A 25,272-nucleotide genomic window follows, 5' to 3' on the forward strand; every position below is an offset into this window, starting at 1 on the left:
CCCACCGCCCGTCGAGTCAGCTGGTGGCTGGCTCAGCCCACCCATATCAATGCTCTGGCCGGCTCGGGATGTGACGTGCTGGCGTCACACCATGCTCTCCCCCGCCCTGCGCTGTACTCCTCCTGAGTCAGTACAGCGCAGGGCGGGGGAGAGCGCGGTGTGATGCCAGCACGTCACATCCCGAGCCGGCAGAGTACAGGAGGCAGGAGAAGATGCAGCCGGGACCCACAGCCACTTGCTGAAGGAGAAGGGGGCACAGGAGCAGGGGCGTAGGGAGGGCGCCGGAAGGTCTGCTCGCCCGCTCCCCAGCTCTGGACCTGCCGCTGCAGCCTCCGTGTAACCCACCGCTGATGCCTCCACCGTCCACATGACCCACCGTCGCTGCTGCCCTGCACTCCCTAATGTGATGCCCTGCTTCCCACTGCAGCCTCCACGGGACAATGGCCGCTGCCTTTACGGTACACTGATTGTCTAAATGATGATTGCTGTCCTTATATCTCTCTCTGCTGTCTTTATCTCTCTGCTGTCTTTATCTCTCTGCTGTCTTTATCTCTCTTTCTCTCTGCTGTCTTTATCTCTCTCTGATGTCCTCATCTCTCTCTGATGTCCTCATCTCTCTCGGCTGTCTTTATCTCTCTCTCTTGGCTGTCTTTATCTCTCTCTCGGCTGTCTTTATCTCTCTCTCGGCTGTCTTTATCTCTCTCTCGGCTGTCTTTATCTCTCTCTTGGCTGTCTTTATCTCTCTCTCGGTTGTCCTTATCTCTCTCTCTCTGCTGTCCTTATCTCTCTCTGCTGTCCTTATCTCTCTCTCTCTCTGCTGTCCTTATCTCTCTCTCTCTCTCTCTGCTGTCCTTATCTCTCTCTCCACTGTCCTCTCTGCTGCCCTCTCTCTCTCTCTCCGCTCTTTCTGCTGTCCCGCTCTCCCATGTCTTTTCTCTTTCTGTTGTCCTTTTGTCTCTCTCCACTCTCTTAGTGAGTACATGCATCCTGGCAAAATATATATATATATTTGTGTGTGGGAGGGGAAGGGGGGGGGGGGGGGGGCGCCACAATTTTTTTAGCAGGGGGGAGCAAAATTTATAGTTACGCCACTGTGCCAGCCAGCCCCTGGAGCATTGAATATACCACATTAACTCAGTCAAAAGGGAGTTGAAGAGATACAACGATCCTAATAAAATGATGTAGAGTAGATAGGAGGGAAAATTTCACCTTATAAACCACATTTTTCAAATTCTCATAAACTCTTGTAAACATGTAATCATTAACACATTCCTATCCTACCACTGCACCTCGCTGATTGTCTGCATACTGCCACACTATTACTGACACCTTGCATAATGTAGTCTGACTGTATGGTACACACACAGCGTATGGTACACACCTCCAGCAAACAGAGGCAGGTCCAGCCAGCAGCAGCAGTGACCTACTCCAGAACCAGAGAAAGGGGCAGGAACACACGTAACCAGCACCACTAGGCTGGACAGCACTGGTGGCCCCGTAGATCCTGAAAGAAAGGAGATCTTATTATTGTGGCCCCAATGTGCAACTTACAATAACCCTATACTGCAAGGTTTTTATTTAATCAAGGTATAAAACGAGTAAGTGGCCAATGGCATCAAATCAGCTTCCATCTCTCATTTCATAGAATGTACTAGATAAATGCTATGCCAATGCCGATTGGCTGATACAAAGCTAGAGGAACCAGTCTACAGGATTCATCATCACATTGGTGTTCAGCAAGGTTAGTAATAGTCTACAAGGGTATGGGTAAAAACCGGACCCGGACAAGACCCTGGAATGCCGGACCGGACAACAAACTCTGCATTCCGGAGCTTGTAGGGTCTGGTCCAGGGAGTGCCTGTCGGGGGTGTTTCCAAATGTAATCCAAAATCTCCCTCTCTGCAGCGCATTGGATTCATTACTCCAGTCTGGGGGAGAGATAAAAGCCCTGAAAATTGGTCTTTTTATACACTGGATATTTTATGGAATACAGTATTAATATATAACAGTACAGATGGTCTATATATATAGTATAGGATGTTTCAAACATTTAAATAACATAAGTGGCCAGTAAAAGGTTAAACATATCTAAATAAATAAATACACAAACATAATAGAACCAGTACTGCACTTTCTGAGCTCACATTCTCCCACTTCATGGTAAGGCTCCTGTCTCTTCCTCCTGGCAGCTACTCTCTGGTCCATTGCAATGTTTGAGGGCTCAGATCCACACATACAGTCAATATGGTAGGCAAAGCTGGTACACTGGGCATGTGCAGCAGCTCTGCTCTGTCCCATACACTGCATGATGAAGGCTGTCACAGGCATCCCCCCCCCCCCCCGGTTTACTTGGTGCCGTCTAAAAGTCACTTTGTTGGCACATCACAGTTCCCATGCACTACATGTCACAGCACATACTGGCTGCCATACAGTATTCTGTTTGAGCATGCTGGAGCTTGGTGAACTACGAGCTTGCCCGCTGCTGTCAGTGATGTAAATGTGTTATATGATCTTCCTGGATTTCAACTCAATACTTATGCAAATAATAAAAACATCATAACATTAAACTTTACAAGGTTTCAACATCAGAAAGAAATTATTTATCTAAATGTATTTCCTTTTGTACATGAGGTATAAGCAGAGAGTTGGACTCCATACAGAAAGACAGAAGTGTGATTCGGTGCAAACTTTTTGATTATGGTTTGGGCTGCTAAAAAAAGCCGGATAAAGAGTTCTGGGGGTGTGGATGTGAGAAAAGGCAGAGCGCTATCCACAAGGTTCATTTTGAGAGCAGGCTAATTATTGCCTTCACCAAATAGAGGTTGCTGACAGCTGTGTTAGGGCTTGGCTGTGTCAGAGCCTGCTACCGAGAGAAGCAGGTACAGTAGCAGGCACTGCAATATACTTACTGTAAGTACTGAGCACACAGTATGTTTTGTTTTACTGCATGTAATGCACAATAAAACTAGCGCCTCCAGGGGCAGATTGGGAAATAAAACCAGCCCGGGAAATATCATGAAGCAGCCCTAATGGGGCAACTTGTTGCGCGCAGGAGATGCAGGGTGGCTGAGGATGAAGGGAGGGAGGATGGACGCAGGGTGGCACAAGACACAGAGTGTGAGGGGGGCATGGTGGCACAGGATGCAGGGTAGGAGGGGGAACGCAGAGTGGCAGAGGATGCAGGGAGGGGAGTCGCAAAGTGCCGTTGGTTGCATGGTGGCAGAGGATACAGGGAGGGGGGATGCAGGGTGGCGTAGGATGTGGGGTGACTAAGGGGAGACGAAGAGTGGCATTGGATGTGGGGTGGCGGAGGATTCAGGTAGGGAGGGGGGAAGCATGGTGGCGGAGGAAGCAGGGTGGGAGGGGGTATGCAGGGTGGCGTATATGTATATATATATATTTCACTGAGGCCACAAATGATTATTTCTGCCAGTGCCATGTTTACCCTCCTGTGGCCGCCCTCAGAGTCACCTGATGGCTGCTGTTTAGTATGTTGTGCACTGCTGGCTGCCAGGCTGCCAGCTAATGCCGCCGCCGCCCATCGGATCCAGCCCAGCGCATCAACCATTCCTGCGCGCTGCTGCTGGGATGTCATGTGGGCAGCGCAGCCATCCTTCGTCCGGGCCACAGGAGTAGCTATGTGCGCCCGCACATGCGCACCAGCCCTCCCGCGGCTATTTTAACTTTGGGAGAACCCAAGGCTGGCCGGGTCCATCTCTAATTAGGGCACAGTGCCGCAGCCCAGCACGGAGATGCCGCGGCCCAGTTAGGGAGGCTGGGAAGCCGTTTCTGCTAAAAGATGTGCTGGCCCACCGGGAAACGGCCCTGTTTCCCGGCAGGGCCAATCCGCCCCTGAGCGCCTCTCTCCCCTCTGCTAAGACTTGTCGCTGACAGCTCATGTGATCAAGTTGTTTTTTATAATTTTTTTCAATTGTGGCTTCTTTTACCCCCAGTGGAGCTTACAATCTATATTCCCTACCACATGTACATGCACACACAGACATTCTAGGGTTAATTTTGTTGGGAGCCAATTAACCTACCAGTATATTTTTGGGTTGTGGGAGGAAACCGGAGCACCTGGAGGAAACCCACGCAAGCACGGGGAGAATATACAAACTGCTCACAGTTAAGGCCATGGTGGGAATTGAACCCATGACCTCAGTGATGTGAGGCAGTAATGCTAACCATTACACCGTCCGTGCTGCGGATGTAGTAACCTGGAAGTAGTGACCTGCCACAGCACAGGACACAATGCTCAACTTGTCTATCTTCTATATGCCTGCCCCCAGACTCCTTTGAAACTAGCCAATGGGAGTCTGGGGGTGGGCTTGTTCCCGTACAGGGAGACTGCAAAGCTAAGGCACCTGAGAGTGCCATAGTTTTGCATGTACGCATCAAATCATTTGATGGTTGGCATTAAAATCACACGCAGCGCTGCGTATGAACCAGAATAAGGTCCTAAACCCAGATGACGTACAGAAAGAGCCATGGGTAGAATTGGCTTAAGTGTACAGTAATGTGCACTTATACATAGGGAGATGTCAGTTAAGATATGCAGGCTCATGAGAAGAATGCATTTAAGATGTGTATTGTGCAACACAAAGGCATGTGATTGCAGCTGTAAGAGTTACTATAGTGACAAATGATGTCTGTTTCGTTAGATGGTGAAGAGATCACTACAGCAATGTTACAGAACTTGATGCCCAAGTTTGACTTCCCAGTTTTGGAATTGGAAGCAAACACGGTAAAGTCAACCACAGACACATTCAGAGCAAACTTTCCAAGAACCTGTGCCCTGTGGGTCTAATGTTGAGACTACCACATTGAATAAAAAAGATGAAAACATTCAGAAGTTCAAGTATTATAATTTCGACAAGATAGGTCTCAGAAAGTTGAGTGCAATCAAAGAAAGTGATTTCTATGCAAAATACACAACAGACAAGAAAAAATAGCAGCTTCGGGGTGTCAAACTGACGGTACCTTAAGTGAAAAAATATTTTTTATATACACGATTGGACTTTGGTTACTATTCCTAACAAGGGCCGACCATGTATATTTTAAAAGGAAATTCACCTCTCTGCCGAGTACACTCAGGGGCGGTAATTATATCTTCTCCATCTATTCTCTCCACAATAGGGTCTGACTAGGAACGGACTACCAGTGCATTGTTCCCTTTTTGGAAGTGTGGGTGGACTATCACCTTATGTACAATATCGTCATCAGGTTTTTTATTGTCATTTTACCATTAAAAATTGCGAAGACCATCCAATATTTTTTCACTCAAGGTACCGTCAGTTTGAGCACCCAGCACTGCTAATTTTTCTGGTTTGTTATGTATATTGTCAATGCAGGAATGACTATCCTGCTTTTTTCAGCAGCAGCTGAGATCCTGCCCATACAAAGCGCGCAACCTACTCAGATTGGTCGATTCTTTTCTTCGATTTCTATGCAAAACAAAAAAATGCAGAAGCAAAGATGAAACAACCCAAAGTGTTACAGATAGAAAAAGAAAAGATTATTGGTATATTGATTTGGGCACAACAAGGAATTTTTAGCGTTAGTGAGGAGTGGCTCAGCATGTAAGCTAAAAGGGATTGCCAACCAAGTACTTTCAGCTACACAATTTTTAACAATAAAATCCAGCTTGAGAGTTGGAACAAGGACAAAAGCTCCAAGGTGTGTTTTACGTATCAGAAATGGTGACAATTCTTATAGTCAGTGTCCTAGAATAGAGAAACCACATAGTTCACTTTGCTAAAGGAAAGTGCTTTGTGCAAAACAGAAAAAGGTCAGTCATAGCCAGGGCTGACATTAGAAATTACAGGCCCGGGACTGATTTCCAGTCTGGGCCCCCCCTATCTCCCCCCACCTCCCGTCACCTACCACCTGACTCCTGCTCCCTCATCACCTGCAGGTCCCGAAGCACAGGCTTCTTCAGGATGCCAACGGCCAATTAAAATGCAGGATACTTGTGTATTATCTGGGCACCCGATGTTGAAAATTGCATGCCTTTTGTAAAATTGCATCGATCGCATCGCACGATCAACACGATTTTCCATAGGAATCAATGTTAAATGGTTCCAAATGGTCCCTGACACCCGATTTCACATTAGGGGCAATGTTAAATGCCCCCCAGGGCCCCCCCATTAGGTGTATTAGCCCAAATGCCCCTGCATTTGTTAACGCCACCCCACCATCGCCAACCCGAAGCGTGGCGAGCATAGCGAGCCCGCGAGGGGCGGCGGTACGCGTCATCCAACCTTTTCATACCCCCACTATCCACTTTGGCGTGGTGTTTTATTTTGTAGATTTGACCGAGCCCTAAGCGTGGCGAGCGCAGCAGATAATACACAAGTACCAAATGCAATAACGGCTGGTGAGCCAATCCGAGCTCATGTACCGGCAGGCGCTCTGATTGGCTAACGGTACACAAGCTCTGATTGCCTGAAAAGCCAGTGCAGCATTTTAATTGGCCTCCAGTGTCCTGCATTGAAGAAGCCTGTGCTTCATTCAGTGCACAGAGCGCAGCGCAGGCAGCACAGAGGGGGCAGTTGGGGAGGGGGTGTGGTGGGCAAAATGAGCTGCCCGGGCCACACATATTATGTACTTAGAGAGAAATGGTGCAGATGCACACTCCATATTATTAAAATCAATAATAGAGGCTCTTGGTATATTAATTGGCCAAGAAATATTTGCCCACCAACCAGCTTCACGGTAACCTCATTTCTGGTGGGTCCCTAATACTAAGAATCTGGGGCGCGGAACCCCAAAAAGGCCAGCATAAGCCAGTCACCCCAGGGCAGCACACAAGTGAAAAACTAAGCTATAAATGTGTGTTAATAAGAAAGAAGCAGGAGCTAGAGGTTAAAAAGTGTAGTGCTAGGAAGTATAATATTAGTGAAAATAAATAGTGCTAAATAAATGTAAGGGTGTGCCACCCAGAAAGCAACTCGGTTACACCAACCCAAGGGGAGCCGCGCCCCAAATCCATCTCCAAGACTTGCAATTAGTGTAAATTTTTAGGTCTTACCTTCATTGCGCCCTCAGTTTGCAGTCTGTGGCTACCAGGGACCAAACTGGTGAACTAATGTTCAGATCAGGTGGGCGGGGTGCTACTCTAAGTTGAAGGAGTCCCAACCTTTAGGTGTACAGGTGTACACAATGTTAGCTTATGGGGGGGGGGGGAATCTTAGAATGCACACCCGATTTACATGAGGTGCTATCATGCTGGGACTTGTAGTTCTGCAAAGAAAGACATGTGGTGCAGATGCACACTCCATATTATTAAATCAATAATAGAGGCTCTTGGTTAGGGAAGCCAATCCCGGGGCATTTTTTCAATCCCGGGATTCGGGATTGAAAAATGCTCAATCCCGGGATTCCCGGGATCCCGGGATTGGCTTCCCTAATTTGAAAAAAAAAAACGCCCCGGCCACCCTGCACGTTCACAGAACTTACATTTGCGGGTGCTGGGTGGGTGGGCGAGCGTGCAGATATTGCTGGGAGCCGGGTGGGCTGCAGGTATGTCCGCTGGGCGGGTGGGCAGCTTCAGCTGGGCGGGCGGGTGTACAGCTTCGGGTGGGCAGCTTCGAGTGGGCAGCTTCAGCTGGGCGGGTGGGCAGCTTTGGGTGGGCAGCTTCAGCTGGGCGGCTGGGTAGCTGTTCGGGTGGTCGCGTAGCTTGGCCGGTGGGCGGGCGTGTGCTGTGTGCTGATAAGCCGGGTTGCTGGGTGTGTGGGCGGCTCCGCTGTGTGGCCTGCGCAGCGTGACAGCTGACCTCATCACGCTGCGCAGGCCGCACGCCGGGTATGGGAGAAGCCGGGCAGCGTCTGAGCGTGTACTCAGACGCTGCCCGGCATTAGACTGCACATGTGCAGTCTAATCCCGAAATCCCGGGATTGGAATCTCCAATCCCGGGATTGAAATCCCGGCATTTTGGAGACCAAATCCCGGGATCCCGCCGATCCCGATCCCGGGATTGGCCACCCTACTCTTGGTATATTAATTGGCCAAGAAATATTTGCCCACCAACCAGCTTCACGGTGGCCTCATTTCTGGTGGGTCCCTAATACTAAGAATCTGGGGCGCGGAACCCCAAAAAGGCCAGCATAAGCCAGTCACCCCAGGGCAGCACACAAGTGAAAAACTAAGCTATAAATGTGTGTTAATAAGAAAGAAGCATGAGCTAGAGGTTAAAAAGTGTAGTGCTAGGAAGTATAATATTAGAGAAAATAAATAGTGCTAAATAAATGTTAGGGTGTGCCACCCAGAAAGCAACTCGGTTACACCAACCCAAGGGGAGCCGCGCCCCAAATCCATCTCCAAGACTAGCAATTAGTGTACATTTTTAGGTCTTACCTTCATTGTGCCCTCAGTTTGCAGTCTGTGGCTACCAGGGACCAAACTGGTGAACTAATGTTCAGATCAGGTGGGCGGGGTGCTACTCTAAGTTGAAGGAGTCCCAACCTTCAGGTGTACATAATGTTAGCTTATGGGGGGGGGGGGGGGGATCTTAGAATGCACACCCGATTTACATGAGGTGCTATCATGCTGGGACTTGTAGTTCTGCAACTATGGATTTAATAATATGGAGTGTGCATCTGTACCACATGTCTTTCTTTGCAGAACTACAAGTCCCAGCATGATAGCACCTCATGTAAATCGGGTGTGCATTCTAAGATCCCCCCCCATAAGCTAACATTGTGTACACCTGTACACCTAAAGGTTGGGACTCCTTCAACTTAGAGTAGCACCCCGCCCACCTGATCTGAACATTTGTTCACCAGTTTGGTCCCTGGTAGCCACAGACTGCAAACTGAGGGCACAATGAAGGTAAGACCTAAAAATGTACACTAATTGCTAGTCTTGGAGATGGATTTGGGGCGCGGCTCCCCTTGGGTTGGTGTGACCGAGTTGCTTTCTGGGTGGCACACCCTAACATTTATTTAGCACTATTTATTTTCACTAATATTATACTTCCTAGCACTACACTTTTTAACCTCTAGCTCCTGCTTCTTTCTTATTAACACACATTTATAGCTTAGTTTTTCACTTGTGTGCTGCCCTGGGGTGACTGGCTTATGCTGGCCTTTTTGGGGTTCCGCGCCCCAGATTCTTAGTATTAGGGACCCACCAGAAATGAGGCCACCGTGAAGCTGGTTGGTGGGCAAATATTTCTTGGCCAATTAATATACCAAGAGCCTCTATTATTGATTTAATAATATGGAGTGTGCATCTGCACCACATGTCTTTCTTTGCAGAACTACAAGTCCCAGCATGATAGCACCTCATGTAAATCGGGTGTGCATTCTAAGATCCCCCCCCCCATAACTTAGAGAGAAATCTCAAGTAGCAAACAAGAGTGCAGGCTGTTGCAGAAAATCAAACCGACCACAGAATCAAGACCCTGAGATTTGATAAAGGCGGAGAACACCAGAACAGAGAGGTGGAGTTATTCTTGAGAAAACATGAAATAGAGAATCAACGAACTACAGTGATAAAGTACTCAGGCCTAGACAAGCAGTTTGCCCATTTATCTTAAAAATCATTCTACAGTTGCCCCCCCCCCCCCCCCCCCCCCCCCCCCCCCCCCCCAAAAAAAAAGACAGAACAGCTATAAAAGCATGGTCAAAAAGAAAACCAAGTGCAAAGCATCTCAGAACTTTTGAAAGTTCCGCCCATAAACTGGATTGAAAATCAGTGAAATGCATCATACTTGGCTACTACCATGAAAGCAAAAAGGCACCGATTATGGAATAGAAGTACCAAAAAGCTAGTCAAGTCTAGAGAAGTCATATTCAAAGAAACATCACAATTTATAGAAAAATCTGGAAGGTGATATACAGAGCAATTAATGGAAGGTCAGCCACAGAAAACGTTTTCTGCAAGACCAAATTTCAGCAAATCATCCAAGAGGCATGATAGGCTGACTGGTCTGAATGTAAGTCACCTATAGAATTACTTGTTGACAACCATGGATGGATTATAGTGGAGGGGTCTGATTCAGCGTGAGTTGTCATTTAGAAAAATTTAGCAAAATGACAATTCCTGTCGGTAGGCTGTGTGGGGCAGCCAAGCACAAGACACGGCCTCCCTGCGTGCCGGGTCCCTCCCAGCCATGCGCCTGTAAGATTTTTCTGCTGGCCATTTTTCTGGTCATAGCAGCAGCTTGTGAAAACAACACGCAGCCACTGTGCACCCCCCCCCCCCCCCTCCCCCAAATGGCTTGCTAAATTAGCCCCTAGACAATGAACCACCCTAAGGCAGTTAAGAGCAAATAGGTCTTCCTCAGGAATATGAAGGCAAATGGGAGCATTGCACGCTAGGTGGTCCACTTAGTCACAAAAGGTTACGCCCAAACGTTGGGAATTGATTATTTTAAATACTATTCCCCAGTTGCAAACTATAGTACCCTGGCCATTTCAGCAATATATTACACCAGGGGTGGGCAACCGGTCAGAGGTAAAGAGCCGAAAAATATCAGTCGTCAAGCCAAAGAGCCAACATCACGCCAAAAAGGGGCGTGATCGGGGGAGTGGTCAGGGGCGTGGTCATATGACACAAGGAGAGTGGCCACATGACAAAACTTTATGCCCCCAGTGCCAGATATGCCCACCACAGTGCCAAACATCATATGCCCCCCACAGTGCCAAACATCACATGCCCCCCACAGTGCCAAACATCACATGCCCCCCACAGTGCCAAACATCACATGCCCCCCACAGTGCCAAACATCATATGCCCCCCACAGTGCCAAACATCATATGCCCCCACAGTGCCAAACATCACATGCCCCTCAAAGTGCCAAACATCATATGCCCCTCAAAGTGCCAAACATCATATGCCCCTCAAAGTGCCAAACATATGCCCCCCCCACAGTGCCAAACATCATATGCCCCCACAGTTAGGAAGCTGGGCCCTCCAGCACAGGTGTTGCCCACAGTGCAACACCTATGCTGGAGGGCCCAGCTTCCTAACTAAAGGGCCCACCTAGAGGGCCAGGAGGGCCCAACAAACAAATGAGCCACGGGCCAAGAGGGCCCGACTAATGCGCACACAGGCCAGAACGGCCTGAATTTGCCCACGGGCCTAGTGCCCGACACCCGGTGGTCTAGGGTGGATGGAGGGTAGGAGGCCAAAGGCCCCTACCTGGTGTTGGGAGAGGCCGCTGGGGGGAGCTTCGTCAGCTCTTTTGCTTCCCACCCCCGCTGGCCTCTCCGGGAGCCATCTTCTTTTTTCTTGCAGAAGGCGCCGGAGATCTTCTGTCTTGATCCCGGCGTCTTCTGCGGCGCCGGAACTCTTCTCCCCGCCGCCGTCTTCTGCGCCATCCTCCGGCGGCTTCTCGCGTCTTCAGGAGCGCTCCTGCGCTCCGCCGGCGTGGAGAAGACTTTTCGCCCTCCCGCTGGCGTCTGATGTCAGACGCCGGGGGCAGGGCGGAAACGGCGCGGCGAGCGCTGATTGGCTCGCCGCGGTCGTTTCCTAATGGCCGCCGATGCGGCGTTTTGAATTTGGCAGCCGAATTGGCGCCAAATTCAAAACCCCGCTTTGCAGACGGGAGGCTGGAGCTGCAATTTACAGCGCGGCGAGCCGCATGCGGCTCGCGAGCCGCGGGTTGGCCACCGCTGTATTACACGGTAAGACCTGCGCACACTATGCCAGTGGTTCCCAACCCTGGTCCTCAAGTACCCCCAATAGTGCATGTTTTCCAGGTCTCCTCACAAATAAAATAATTAGCTCCACCTGTGGATCTTTTAAAATGTGTCCGAATAATAATAACACCTGTGCACCTGCTGGGTTACCTGGAAAATGTGCACTGTTGGGGTACTTGAGGACCAGGGTTGCGAACCACTGCACTACGCGATAAAGGAAGACTATATACATGAGAACAATATCGCTACTGATATTATTATGCACATCATTCAGAAAGTATGCATGATAACAATACTGAAGAGCGCTCCCGTCGGTCGTTTTCGACCCCAATCCTCATCTGTACAAATTTTGCCTATGTTGTTTACGATTCGGTGCATATCGTTTAGTGTGTATGAAAGATAAATATACATTTTCTCCTCACACACTCTTAAGCCCGCCCCTGGACTCCTGTGAAACTAGCCAATGGGAGTCTGGGGGTGGGCTTAGAAAGAGTGTGGATCCAACCAGCTTAGCAAACACCCACCCCCATCATGCACTACCCGGTCGACGCTGCAGCCATGTTGTTTTTAATAAATGGTTGGCAAATAATCTTGCAATGATGAGAGGATATGAGGACACAATGGTATTGCTATGGTTTGTTTCTCATACATCTACAATTACCATTTCCTTGACACTGGCCTTGTTTTCCCATCACTTGTAGATTTTAATTGCTTAGATAAGTTGTACAAAGAAAACAAAGTTTCCTAGCTGTGGGGTCCAATGTCTGTAGTCTGTTTCTGTTCTAGTTTCTTGTGGTTAATGTGCTGGTACCGCGCCATGTCCGCTGGTTACTGTACTGTAGCTCTGGTCACAAAGAAACAATTCTTCATCAGCCAATAAAACGTGGGTAATATTATATGACACATATGGAGGGTCGCTGGGATGAAGCAACGTCTTGCAGTACATTTTTCATCCATTCATCGGCATCTGATAAAAATCTCCGACAATTAATTGGAATGGGTAATCCCTGTGAAGTAAATGCTACAATGAAGCCTGCTCCATCTGTAGACAAAGACTTTTATTAATACCAACAATCATAATCGTAATTCTCCATACATTGCGGAAGCCTGGTGCACAACATACATGTCTTACATCAGGGGTGTCAAACTCAAATTCATCGGGGGCCGCATCAGCAGTTTGGTCACCCTCAAAGGGCCGGTTGTATCTGTAGGTCCCCCTATATAATTATAATGCCATGACACCACAGGCTGCTCCCCCTGTATAATATAAAATGAATGCCATGACACCACAGGCTGCTCCCCCTGTATAATAATAATGCCATGACACCACAGACTGCTCCCTCTGTATAATATAATACAAGTAATGCCATGACACATAAATGATTATACACAGTGGCGTAAGTTCATCCAAGTTGCCCGGAGGCAAGATAAGTATTGGTGCCCCCCCAAATAGCTCAATCAGTAAGGTGTCTGTCTCCAGTAAGGTCATGGGATCTAATACAGGGTGTGATACTTGCAAAAATGATGTTAGAAGGAGGAGTCAGCCACATTAGCAATATCAACTGTTTTCAATTAACTGATTCAAACTTGATGGGCATGAGAGGTGCCCCCTTGGGAGCAGGAGCCCGGCGGCAGATGACTCCATTGCCTCCCAGAGTTCTGCCTCTGATTATACAGGAGGAGCAGCCTGTGGTGTCATGGCATTATTATTATTATACAAGGGGACACCTCAGGAAACATCACTGCTTGCTGCGGCCACACTGTCCCCGACTCCCGGTCCCAGCTTCCCTGCCTGCTCCTACTTCTCTACAGACGCATGGGCGGGCGGCGTCATCGTCATGACGTCCCCACCCAGTGTCTGTCACTGCAGGGCATTAGAGGGAACAGGCGGCCGGGCCCTCCTCCACGTAGCCGTGGAGGCCGGCGGCCAGGTTTCTGTAGCTGCATACATATGTGCCTACAGGAACATGGCCACAGACAGTGGAGGAACAGGTAAGGCGGCCGCGGTGGGGTGGGTGAGAGGAGGTGGCCTAGGCAGGAGCTGGGACACACTGCCCTGCGTGCTATCTCCTCGCGCGGGCCACATGACGAGGTCTGGCGGGCCGGATTTGTGTTTGACACCCGTGTCTTACATCATTATGATAAGTTTTATTGTTCCTCAGTGAGAAAAACAAAATAGCAATCTAGCAAATACGATACCTTTTAATGGCTAACAAAAATAAATGTTGTTAAAATGCAAGCTTTCGAGACTACTTAGGTCTCTTCCTCAGGCATGGTATAACAAGGTGTGTGAAGAAACACATATATATACACACAGCAGAGTAGGAACAAGATGTGATAGATGGACATTCTTAAGATCAAAACAAAACAAAATAACAGAATGAGCTTGTAAATTGAGTCCTTAATTAGTTTGTAGATAAGTAGTGTGAAAGTTTTATTGTCTCTAAGTTGATGACAGACCAGAGTTAGAGCTCCGATGCCCTCACTCTCTCTGGGCCAGATTCCTCGGATGTTGTAGTGGGCCATAAATCCCTCGGATAGATTCAGTCCTGTGTTAAGGGTGTCAAACGTTGTCATTAATTTGTATTCCCAGACATATTGGAGAAACAGGACAAAAACTTAAGGCAAGGATGAGGTCCCATCGCCACACTATAAAGGAAAAAAAGACACACTTTCCTGTGGCCAAACATTTCTGCAGCCCAGGACACAATCAGGATCATATGAAAGTGATTATACTAAAAGGAAATTTCAAATCACAAAGGGACAGGAGGGTCTGGGAATACAAATTAATGACAACGTTTGACACCCTTAACACAGGACTGAATCTAACCGAGGGATTTATGGCCCACTACAACATCTGAGGAATCTGGCCCAGAGAGAGTGGGGGCATCGGAGCTCTAACTCTGGTCTGTCATCAACTTAGAGACAATAAAACTTTCACACTACTTATCTACAAACTAATTAAGGACTCAATTTACAAGCTCATTCTGTTATTTTGTTTTGTTTTGATCTTAAGAATGTCCATCTATCACATCTTGTTCCTACTCTGCTGTGTATATATATGTGTTTCTTCACACACCTTGTTATACCATGCCTGAGGAAGAGACCTAAGTAGTCTCGAAAGCTTGCATTTTAACAACATTTATTTTTGTTAGCCATTAAAAGGTATCATATTTGCTAGATTGCTATTTTGTTTTTCTCACTGAGGAACAATAAAACTTATCTTATCAACTGGCTAACACGGTACCAAACTTTTTTCTTTTTACATCATTATTAGCCTTTCCTACCAATAGCACACAACATACATGTCATACATCGTTAACACCCTTTCCTATCAATATCAACACCCAACATACATGTATCACATAATTATACCCCTTACCCATCACTACACCACCCAACATACATATTTATTTGTTAGTGGTTTAATATAAGCCCTTGTTTCACATTTCAGCCTCCATACTTAATCAGTGTATTTGATTTTATATGAAGCATGGACATACCTTTCAACTTTCTCCTTTGTTGACTTGGGACATGCCGTGTCGGGAGCACGGCCTGGCAACAAAGGGGTGGGGCCACGGGAGGGTGGGCGTGGTCTCATGTGACCAATGGTCAGGACCAACAATGTCGAACAGCATCTATTCAGAGATCATCCGGACCGGATCCCCCAAGTGTCATCCCCCCCCCCCCCGAGGTACCTACAGTTATTATAAGCTCTGCCAGCTGTGCATGTCCCACATGTGTACGTGTGTGTGTATCACGTAAGGATGTTCACATTAGTTCTCTGCTGTATATAAGGATAATGTTGTGAAGGCCGCTCTGCAGATGACAAGAATGGCGTTGGCCAGTCACATTTATTTATTCTGGAATCAAAAGCGTGTTACTAATCTTTTTCTCACAATGAGTTAAAAGGGCAACACATTAATTCACGGCCGTATGACAGAACTGTGCTTTCTAAATTCCTAGAGAGGAGAAACTGGGGAACATAATCAACTTGTTATAGTAAAACAAACATACAACAAATCACATTGAGTCTTCTTGGTGTCCTTATACTGTAAATAGAACTCTGGTGACATTTGTGGGGGGATAAGCCTTCTATTATACATAAATAAACCACATTTTATGGTTTCTCGATTGGAACCAGGTTATGTGGTCAGATGTAGAATTGATTGGGGCATCAGTGGCGTCACTGCAATTGGTGTCTCCTAGGGCAACAAACAGGCCAGCGGAAACGGTACATGGTCCCCCAGGGAGAATGGGGCATTGCCGCGGATGCTTGGCCCATTCTCCTCACTCTGAAGGCATACCAAGCACTCCTGGAGAGTGCAGCTGCCTGCGGGGACCAGGGGTGCAGGAAGCCGTGGAGTGGAGAGGGAATGCCGGAGGCCCCCACTATTTACTACTCCGCTGCTTGGGAGAACAGGAGGCAGAAGACACTGACGGCACCTCTACTGTCTGACAGAGGAGCGCAGATTCCGGGAGTGCTAGCGTGCTGCGTGCTGTTACAATGGATCCTTCTGGGCAACGAGCATGTAACCCCCCACCCCCCTGGAAACAAGCATGTAACCCCCCCTGGCAATGAGAATGTAACCCCCCTTGGCAATGAGCATGTAACTCCTCCCTGGCAATGAGCATGTACTACCCCTGGCAAAGAGCATGTATCCAGCCCTGGCAAATAGCATGTAACCCCCTATAAATACGTAACCCCCAGCAACAAACAAGTAACCCCTGGCAACGAGCAAGAAATCATCCCCGACAAGGAGTTTGTAAACCCTTGAAAGGATAATGGAACCCCTGGCAACAAGCATGTAGGTAAAAAAATATGTTATTAATATATGGGGCAGAAGCCTTAGGTACTTGTTTCCTAGCACGGCGCCCACAATATTAAGTTGCATGGCATCTCATTGCATCGCATTGCATGCGGGCATATGGCATGCTATGTGATTTAAAATTCTATTAGCCCCTACACGAATTTTAATTGTATAAGCACCCTAATGGGTGCTTACAATGTTAAATGCACCCCCACGCCACCCCCACTATCAACACGTGGCAAGCGCATGTATTCAGCGTCCCCTCGCGGGGCTCGCTGCGCTCGCCACACTATATAAAGTCAACTCCATGCCGATGTGGATAGTGGGGGTATGAAAAGGTCGGAGGACGCGTACCGCCGCCCCTCGCGGGCTGCGCTCGCCACGCTTCGGGTTGGCGTTGATAGTGGGGGTGGCGTGGGGGTGATTTTAACATTGTAAGCACCCATTACAGTGCTTATACAATTATTTATCTTATAGGGGGCACATTTAACATTGAAAACACCCATTAGGGTGCTTATACAATTTTAAATCGTATACCATTGTATATGCCATACAATGGCATACAATGCGATGGTATACAATTTAAAATTGTATAACATCGGCTGCCATCGCGTAACATCGCATACCATCGTATGCCTTATGGTATGCGATGCGATAAGCGCCGTGCTAGGAAACAAGTACCAAGCCTTACTGTGGGACATCATTTGTAAGGAGCATTTTTGTGTGTGGGACATATACTGTAATGGTGTCATCAGCATTACTGTGTGGCATAATATGTAATAAGCATTATAGTGTGTGGCATAATGTGTGATAGGAAAGTGGAAGAGGATATGTGTGGACTGTACAATGCGGATGTAATTGGATAGGAAAGGATGACAAAGGGTTATGTGGCTGGTTTTGGCATTTGATAGACTTGAATGGAGAGGGCAGTTTTCAGAGAACGCTTGAAGGATTGGAGACTGAAGGGGAGTCTTATTGTGCGTGGGAGGGCATTTCACAGAGTGGGTGCAGCCTGAAGAAAGTGCTGCAGGCGTGAATGGGAGCAAGTAATGCGTGTGGATGACAGCAGATTGTGTGAGGAGTGAAGAGGTTGGGTTAGGACAGTGGTAGCCAACCCTAGCCCTCGAGAGCTACCAACAGTTCACATTTTCCAGACAACCTAGCTGCCGCACAGCTGCACTCATTAATCACTGACACATTTTAAAAGATACACAGATGGAGCTAATTAGCTCACTTGAGATTCTGTGAGGAGACCTGCAAAACATGCACTGTTGGTAGCTCTCGAGGACTAGGGTTGGCTACCCCAGGGTTAGGAGATACTGGGCGAGATTCTCTATTACAGAAATGCGGTAAAAACCCTGTTATCGGGGTTTTTACCGCATTTCTGTATTCTCTAACCCCCCCTCCGCAGTGTCACCGCTGCGGAGGGAATCGCCAGCAAAAGCTGGCGGTTCCCTGCAGAAGCCTATGGGCTTCTTACCGCAGCGGTGTGTGAGGGATCCGTCACGGATCCCTCCCAGCATGCCCTGCGGCCGGCAACCCCAGGCCAGAAGTTTGTGACTGAGATTTCATAAAAAAATATGATTGGAAGCCACAAGCACTGGTCTTGCCTGTTATATTGACCATAAATAATTAGAATTGGTCCTGGATCACCAACCCAGTACACCCCTGCGCGCACCTTGAGGCACCCTAGGGTGACACGGCACACAGTTTGGGAACCAATGATGTACTGTAAGTAAACGTAAATAGTAAATGGCACTATAGAATACAGGTAGCCGATGAAGGGAATGGTAGAGCAGCTTTGCAGATGATGAACGTCTGGTGAGGAAGATCAGCCTCACATCGGCATTCATGATGGATTGTAGTGGTGAGAGTCTGTAAGGAGATTATTGCAATAATCAATGCGGGAGATGATTAGTGCATGCATTGATTGTTATGTTCTCAACAGCGATAGAGATATCTGGTTGGTAAATACTATTTATTGGTGGAAATATAACCAATTCTGTTTTTGAAATATTCAGTTTGAGATGGTGATATGACATCCAGGATGAAACAACAGAAAGGCATTCAGAGACACGGCCCAATAGAGATGGGGAGAGGTCTGGGGAGGATAGGCAGATTAGAGTATTATCTGTGTACTATGGTAGACACACCCCTGTATATAACACATGTAACTGTGACAGGAAAGGTGGCCCCTCTCAGCTCAGGGCCCCAAAGCAGCTGCACTCCCTGCCCTTATGGTAGTTACTGTATACCCCTGTATATAACACATGTAACTGTGACAGTGAAGGTGGCCCCCATAGCAGCTGCACCATCTGCACCTATGGTAGTTACGCCCTTGGCGAGACCTCTCATACAGTATTTTTTTACTCTTCTGATACAATTAAAATTCATCTGTAAGCACCAGGAGTGACAAATATTTTTGAATTGTCACAAAGAACTTGTCACCAACCTGCCACAGGGCACACATCTTCCAACTAGATAATTATCAGGTGAAGGTTGTTTCATTACCTAAGACTGATTATGGTGCATTTCTTATTACTGCTAGCTGCTTCTAAGGAGAACTAGTGTCTTTGGAACGTGTCACCTGAAGCAGTTTTGCAGCTTGTTTCTGTGAATAGTTATTCTGTTCACAGAAACTGTAAAACTGCTTCAGGTGACAAGTTCCCAAAAAACTGGAGAAATGCCATAAGAAGGGTTTTTAAAACCCATCAATTTCTACCTTCTGTGGTGTTTATATACCTTTGATTGATTGGTTATGCCTGTAAGTGGTCCTGTACTTAAATATTATATCAACAGACGTCAGCTGCTTCTTGTGGTGGTACGGTGCTGCAGAACGACTGTGGTGCCATAGAAACAAAATATAATAATAATAATAATAATAATAGCAATAATTTTTACAGATGATTGTTTTACACTTGTACAGACAAACTATGGCAATCCACTCTTCTGCCTGACCTGTACTCCAAGATGGAGCCTCCTCAAACATTTGTCCAAGTTCGCGTAAGCATTTATACAGTATGTGTATGTTCTACATTCATTCTTCATGAAGAGAAACATGGAGGATGCCAACACTGGGTCCAAGGAAAGGTGCCCAGTGCTGGATCAGGAGGTGGCGGTGGGCAAGATGCTATATTCAAGAACAGGTACAGTTGTGTCCATTGAGGCCTGGCGTTGGCAATTTTGAATCTGTAAAGATTCAAGCTCAGACAATCTGTAGCCAATGAGCCTGCAGTTTTTTTATTCGGTGCCATTGGAGAGCCAATCGGGATTCGTCATGGGACAGCAAGGGGAACCACTACCAAAGCTGGAAGACCTTCATGGCATCAGGAGAAAGGGGAAGAGCTTACCCTTTATCCATGGCTTACCAGCTTAAGATACCCGGAGTCAAGACTTGCTTAAATTTCCTGGGCTCCCATGCTACTGGTAGAGTAAGTGGTCCTCCAACATCATGGCCACTTTGTGTATCATTTGGTGCCACCCTGTGGGTGTAATCCTGTCATATCCTAACCACTCTGCCATCTTCATAGACATGCAATTCACAGAATTTTGCCTAATGGCACAAATGGTCCGGCCTTTCCTCTGTCAGCAGCCACCTGCATCTCTTCTGTGGTCATTATTAAAGTCGGTAAGTATTCATTTATCTCCTGTGACCCTTCCTATAGGTTGCTACAGTCAGGCTCCCATGAATGTAGGAAGGTAATGGTATATTTGACTGTTTGTTTATTATACTGGTTGTGTCTTTGCATTGTTCTAGTGTGTATTTGCCTGTGCAGGACAGTTGTTTTTGCCTGTTGTGTTACATTGTTTGTCAGTGCTATTTTTCTGGAAAAATAGGTCCAGGAAGGAACTCCGGTTCTGGGATGGGTCGATAAAAAAAAAAAAAAGAGAGAGATGTATATATTGTATTTAGAAATGAAAGCACTCGCATGGGACTTTAAATTAAAACATATCTTATGGAAAGTACATTTTGGCCCAAAACAGGTCCAGGGACCCAGTTCCTGAAGATGCCATATTCAATAAGAGGTTCAGTGGTTATAGTAGTACAGCAATAGTGCAATTGATGAGTTTCAGTGCAATATACTGAGCCTGAGATGTTCTGGTGGGACCCTGGTCACTGTCAGTGAGTGTGTTTGGGGCCCGTGTACTATAATTCTAGGATCTACACATGTGGCAGCATTAGTGTAGATTAGTGGAACCGTTACATTAGAGAACACATTACACGCTTCAGTAGATTCTGGTCTGTTTGCCATCACTGATGGCGGCCGGGAACTCATGTTTTAGACAAATGAATCAGGACAAACAACATCCCTGGTTTATGAATACACATTGTAAGCGCTTAATGCTACAGTCTTGTGGTCGAGACAGACATTGCTCAACTGAGACTAACAAGAACATGTACTTATATATCTATTCCTGTGGTTAGGTCTAATTATAATGCAGTTCTGTAGTGTGGTCAGTTTTTTGGAGACTGTATACTTTGGAAGCCAACCAAATATGTATCAGACAGTAATATATTTGTTGATGAATGAGAGATCATAATTTCCATGTAAGCCATAGATACAGAGACACGTCCTCCTCATCAGAATTACTACACAAAAATTCTTCAAAATCAAAATAAGTAGTGTATACAGTAGGTCTTCGACTGTCCAGAGGTTCTCAAATGAGTTCCTCAAGTCACCCAAATGGTCCAGGTTTTAAGTGTAACCATACTTGGTCACAGGCGACTTAATTAGCTTCTCAGTCAATTTGATTTAACCATCTGTGCTGGGCTATGGATATGCCTAAAACCTGGACTGTTAGGGTGCCTTGAGGACCATGTTTGAGAACATCTGGCATAGTATATTAGTATAGTTGGAAACCCTTCTACAAACTACAGGAGGCTCTCGTTTTAGTCATAAATCTCCTGCTGCCTTGCATTGTACTTCTAATCTCCCGGATTCTTAAGATTCTGCCAGGGGTGCCACTAAGGAGATCCTTGGCAAGGACAGTGACTTTCTGTAATCACTGTAAATTGCTCTCATAATCCCCCCCCCCCCGTGCCGGATGCTGTCCCGACAGTCAGGATCCCGACAGTCATTTACCCGACGTCGGGATCCCAACAGTTAAAACTCAGACAAACGGTTGCCCGACGGTCACCGGCTATTCTCCCTCGTGGGGGTCCACAACCCCCATAGAGGGAGAATAGAATCGGTGGCGAGCATAGCGAGCCCGCAAGGGGCTTTGTTGCGCCCACCATGCTGTCTGAGTCCGGGCAGTCGGGATCCCTACGTTGGGCTAATGACTGTCGGGATCACGACTGTCGGTACCCTATACCACAAGCATCCCCCCTAGAGGGATCCCCTGACAATAGAGAGAAACAGAAGCACATGATCACACATATGCTAATAACCCAGGCTTGTTAGGTTGTGGGGGGGGGGGGGGAAGCGTGCGTAGAATGGTGGGGGTAGGTGAAACAATACTGTGCTGTGGTGATGTGGCAAAGGGGCCCCATGCCTATTTTAATTGCAGCTGTATAGTTAGACTCACAATACATAAGAATCACACACACAAGCAACATAATGTGGGCCGTGCGGCCATTTGGCCTATGTGTGTGGGACAGTGCAAAGTATTTTTTCTGTTGCCCCGCTATATTTAATGGTTCAATGGGTGATCATAATACCAGGCATGCTTTCTCTGTGGTGTGGTTATTCTCTCTGGTGGTGACGCACACTGTATCTGTCCCAAAACTTGCTGTGTTGGATCAATGCATACCTCTCATCTTTCGACTATAGGCAGTCAGGAACTCTGACGTGACTGCTGACTAAAAGAGGGAGTGGCCTCAGGAGCAGTGGGCAGGGCCTTGTGCAAAGGGGCAGGGCCTAGCGCTGAAACCCCCATTTTCAGCGATCTTTGAGCAGCTGGCAGCCTCGGCTCTCTTTCCTGTACTGCTAGATGCCATATGCATCTATTCAGTGATCACCAGCTGCTTTGCAGAGCAAGTGGGACAGTGGGATATACAGATGGAGCGCCCCTGGTCCTTGCCCGGGGATCGCCAGCATGCCTGGGCTGGCGCAGAGGTGCTCCATCTGACTGGGACGCGCGTGTGTCTCACACGCACTCGAGTCGCAGTTTCCAGACGGCGCCGCTGTGGGTCCCTGCCCTTCTCCACTTCCGGGAGATGGGCAGGGATAGGGGGGACGGCGGGGTGGCGAGGGGCACTGGGGGAGGTGGCGGGCAGCAGTGAAAGCACCGTAGTCACGAGGCGCACGCGCCCCTGGCGAGAGCCGGCCGCTGGCGGGGGCTCCATCTGTATGGCAGTTATGTATGAACAGTTATGTATAATACACAATTGTACACCCATTAGCTTTGAGTTCTACATAAACATATTGGGGAACTATGTTCTAAGCCTTAGAGACATACTTGCTTAGCCTCCCGAAATTGCCTGGAGGCTCCCGAAAATCGAGTCCACCTCCCGGCACCCCTGGAAGGTGGGCAAATCCCCTGCAATGCCCCCCAGCCTCCCGCAATTCCCCCTCAGCGTCCGTCAGGTCCGTGGGGACCTGATGACACGAATCGCTTCATTGTGGCCCCGCCCCACGCTGTGCAATGCCTGTACTGGCATTTCACAGTGGGGGGCGTGGTCACGATGATGCGATTGCAATGGCCACATCCCCACAGAAGGCTCAGTTGTTGAGCTCTGCCTCTGACACCGCACGTTTTGCGGCACGCCCGCTGACCCTGGCACCTGCTTTCTCTAGCTGGTTGCCCTCTCCCGGAGAGGACAGCCTAAAAAGTACCCTGTTTGGAGAGCGACAAAGTGGATAGAGATAATTGGGGTAATTCAGACCGCTCGTAGTGGGCCAAATTCGCTCCGAGCCCATAAAAACGTTGGGCTTACCCCTGCAGACAGAGGTGTGCCGATGCCTGCTTGGGGCGGGTCACTGACGTCACATGACATAGACCACCCGAAGAGACTCTTACCTCACTCCATTACTAAGAGAAGCAATAAGCTACCATGCCAGGCTCATTACTGCAGGACTCATTTACTAACAGGGCTGGACAATGTGTACTGAATCACAGCCAGCAACCAGTTATGCAGCCCACACACGCACCGATTCCAGCGTGCGTTGTGGGCTTAACTAGCACACACAGCATCGCATCGTATGCCTTGTGCATACGATGTGCATGCGATGCGATGCTGTGCTAGAAAAAGCTAGTACAAAAAGTATGTGCAGCACATACTTTTTGTACTGTACGATGAGGTGCCGCGGGAGCGCGCACCCCATTGTACAGCATCGCACCGCCGGCATCGGCACGTGTGTGGGCTGCATTAGTCAGATGCATTCATTGTGTCCCGTGTGCTGAATTCCGATTGGTCCCTGCGGTTCATTGTTGCACCTGAATGGACTATTAGTAAATGAGGCCGTCTGTTGTGGCTGCAGTAGTCCAAGGAAGATAAATATTATCTATGGCCGCCTGCCAGTCCGTGCAGAATCCACCTCACCCAGCAATCCCAGCTCACCAGCGTGTACAGGCATAGAGATAACTTCAGCCCGTGAATGACTTGTTCACGTGTTTATTTAATTAACGGTGAATATGTCACATTGTTTTATTCAGTTCAAGGGGACATGTCACCGTAGTGTCCTCCACCCATAGTAATCATTTCCTTTGCTTCGATGTCAACAAGAGGACTTGCCATGCGTTATGGTCCCAGCAGTAGTCCACAAGACGAATCATTAATGACCACCCGCTTTTAACCCTTTGAGTGCCAAGTGAGTGTATCATAATAGGTGTGGAAATTGCCCAAGCAAACATTTGTATTTATCATAATGACCGGTAATGTTACCTTATATAGGAAGTATAATCCTTATTTACACAACATTTTTTATTTGAATTTATATAACAAATGTGAGCGACGCCGGTGTTTTTACCAAAACCCTGAGAGGGCAGCCAGAAAGTACGTAAGTATGAGTATTATTAGCCTCAATAACATTCATTTCCAGTCTATCACGAAACCCTCATACCTCACAATACTGTTTTTAGGTAAGAGGTTACACCGAGGTAGCTACAAAGAGCACATAATACAAAACAAGAGGTGCAAGATGGAATTATCCTTTATGTTGTATAAACAGGACGTAGAAGCGTACCTAGATAATCGTGGGCCCCATAGCACAAGTTTGTAAGGGCACCCTATTTAGCAACTGATTGTGATAAATGTATGTAAAACATATACTTAGACAGCAAAGATGGGCCCTCTTCAGCTCTGGGCCCCATAGCAGCTGCACCCCTTGCACCTATGGTAGTTACGCCCTTGACAGGACAGCACACTTGGCAGCACCCCATGAATTTTACCGGACACTTAGCGGCACCTCATGAATTATACAACACACTTGGCAGCACCCCATGAATTATACGGGACACTTGGCAGCACCTCATGAATTATACGGCACACTTGGAAGCACCACATTGGCTTCGGCTTAAGCTGTCGGTAATCTGCTCACCTTCTATTAAAGCATTTGCCATCTGCCTTCCCTTGGGGCAGTCCGCATCTCCCAGATGTCTGGAATTATGGAAATGGGGAGATTTGGGATGCAAAGCCATGCTCCGTTCCACGAAACCACTCCCTCATAAAGCCACACCCCTTTCACAGCACAATCACTCCCAGCCACACCCGGTGTCATAGGCAGTGGTGTATTTATAAGGGGTACATTGCTCGCGGTGCCCACACCACTTCCATTGTTTTATATTTACCCTCAGAAGTCCAACAATGAATTCAGCTGCGCTGGCAGAATCTCAGAAAAAATTACCGCCGCGCCATTTCTTCATAAATTTG

This window comes from Crinia signifera, chromosome 3 (genome assembly GCF_055691185.1).
Source record: "Crinia signifera chromosome 3, ASM5569118v1, whole genome shotgun sequence".
Classification (NCBI taxonomy): domain Eukaryota; kingdom Metazoa; phylum Chordata; class Amphibia; order Anura; family Myobatrachidae; genus Crinia; species Crinia signifera.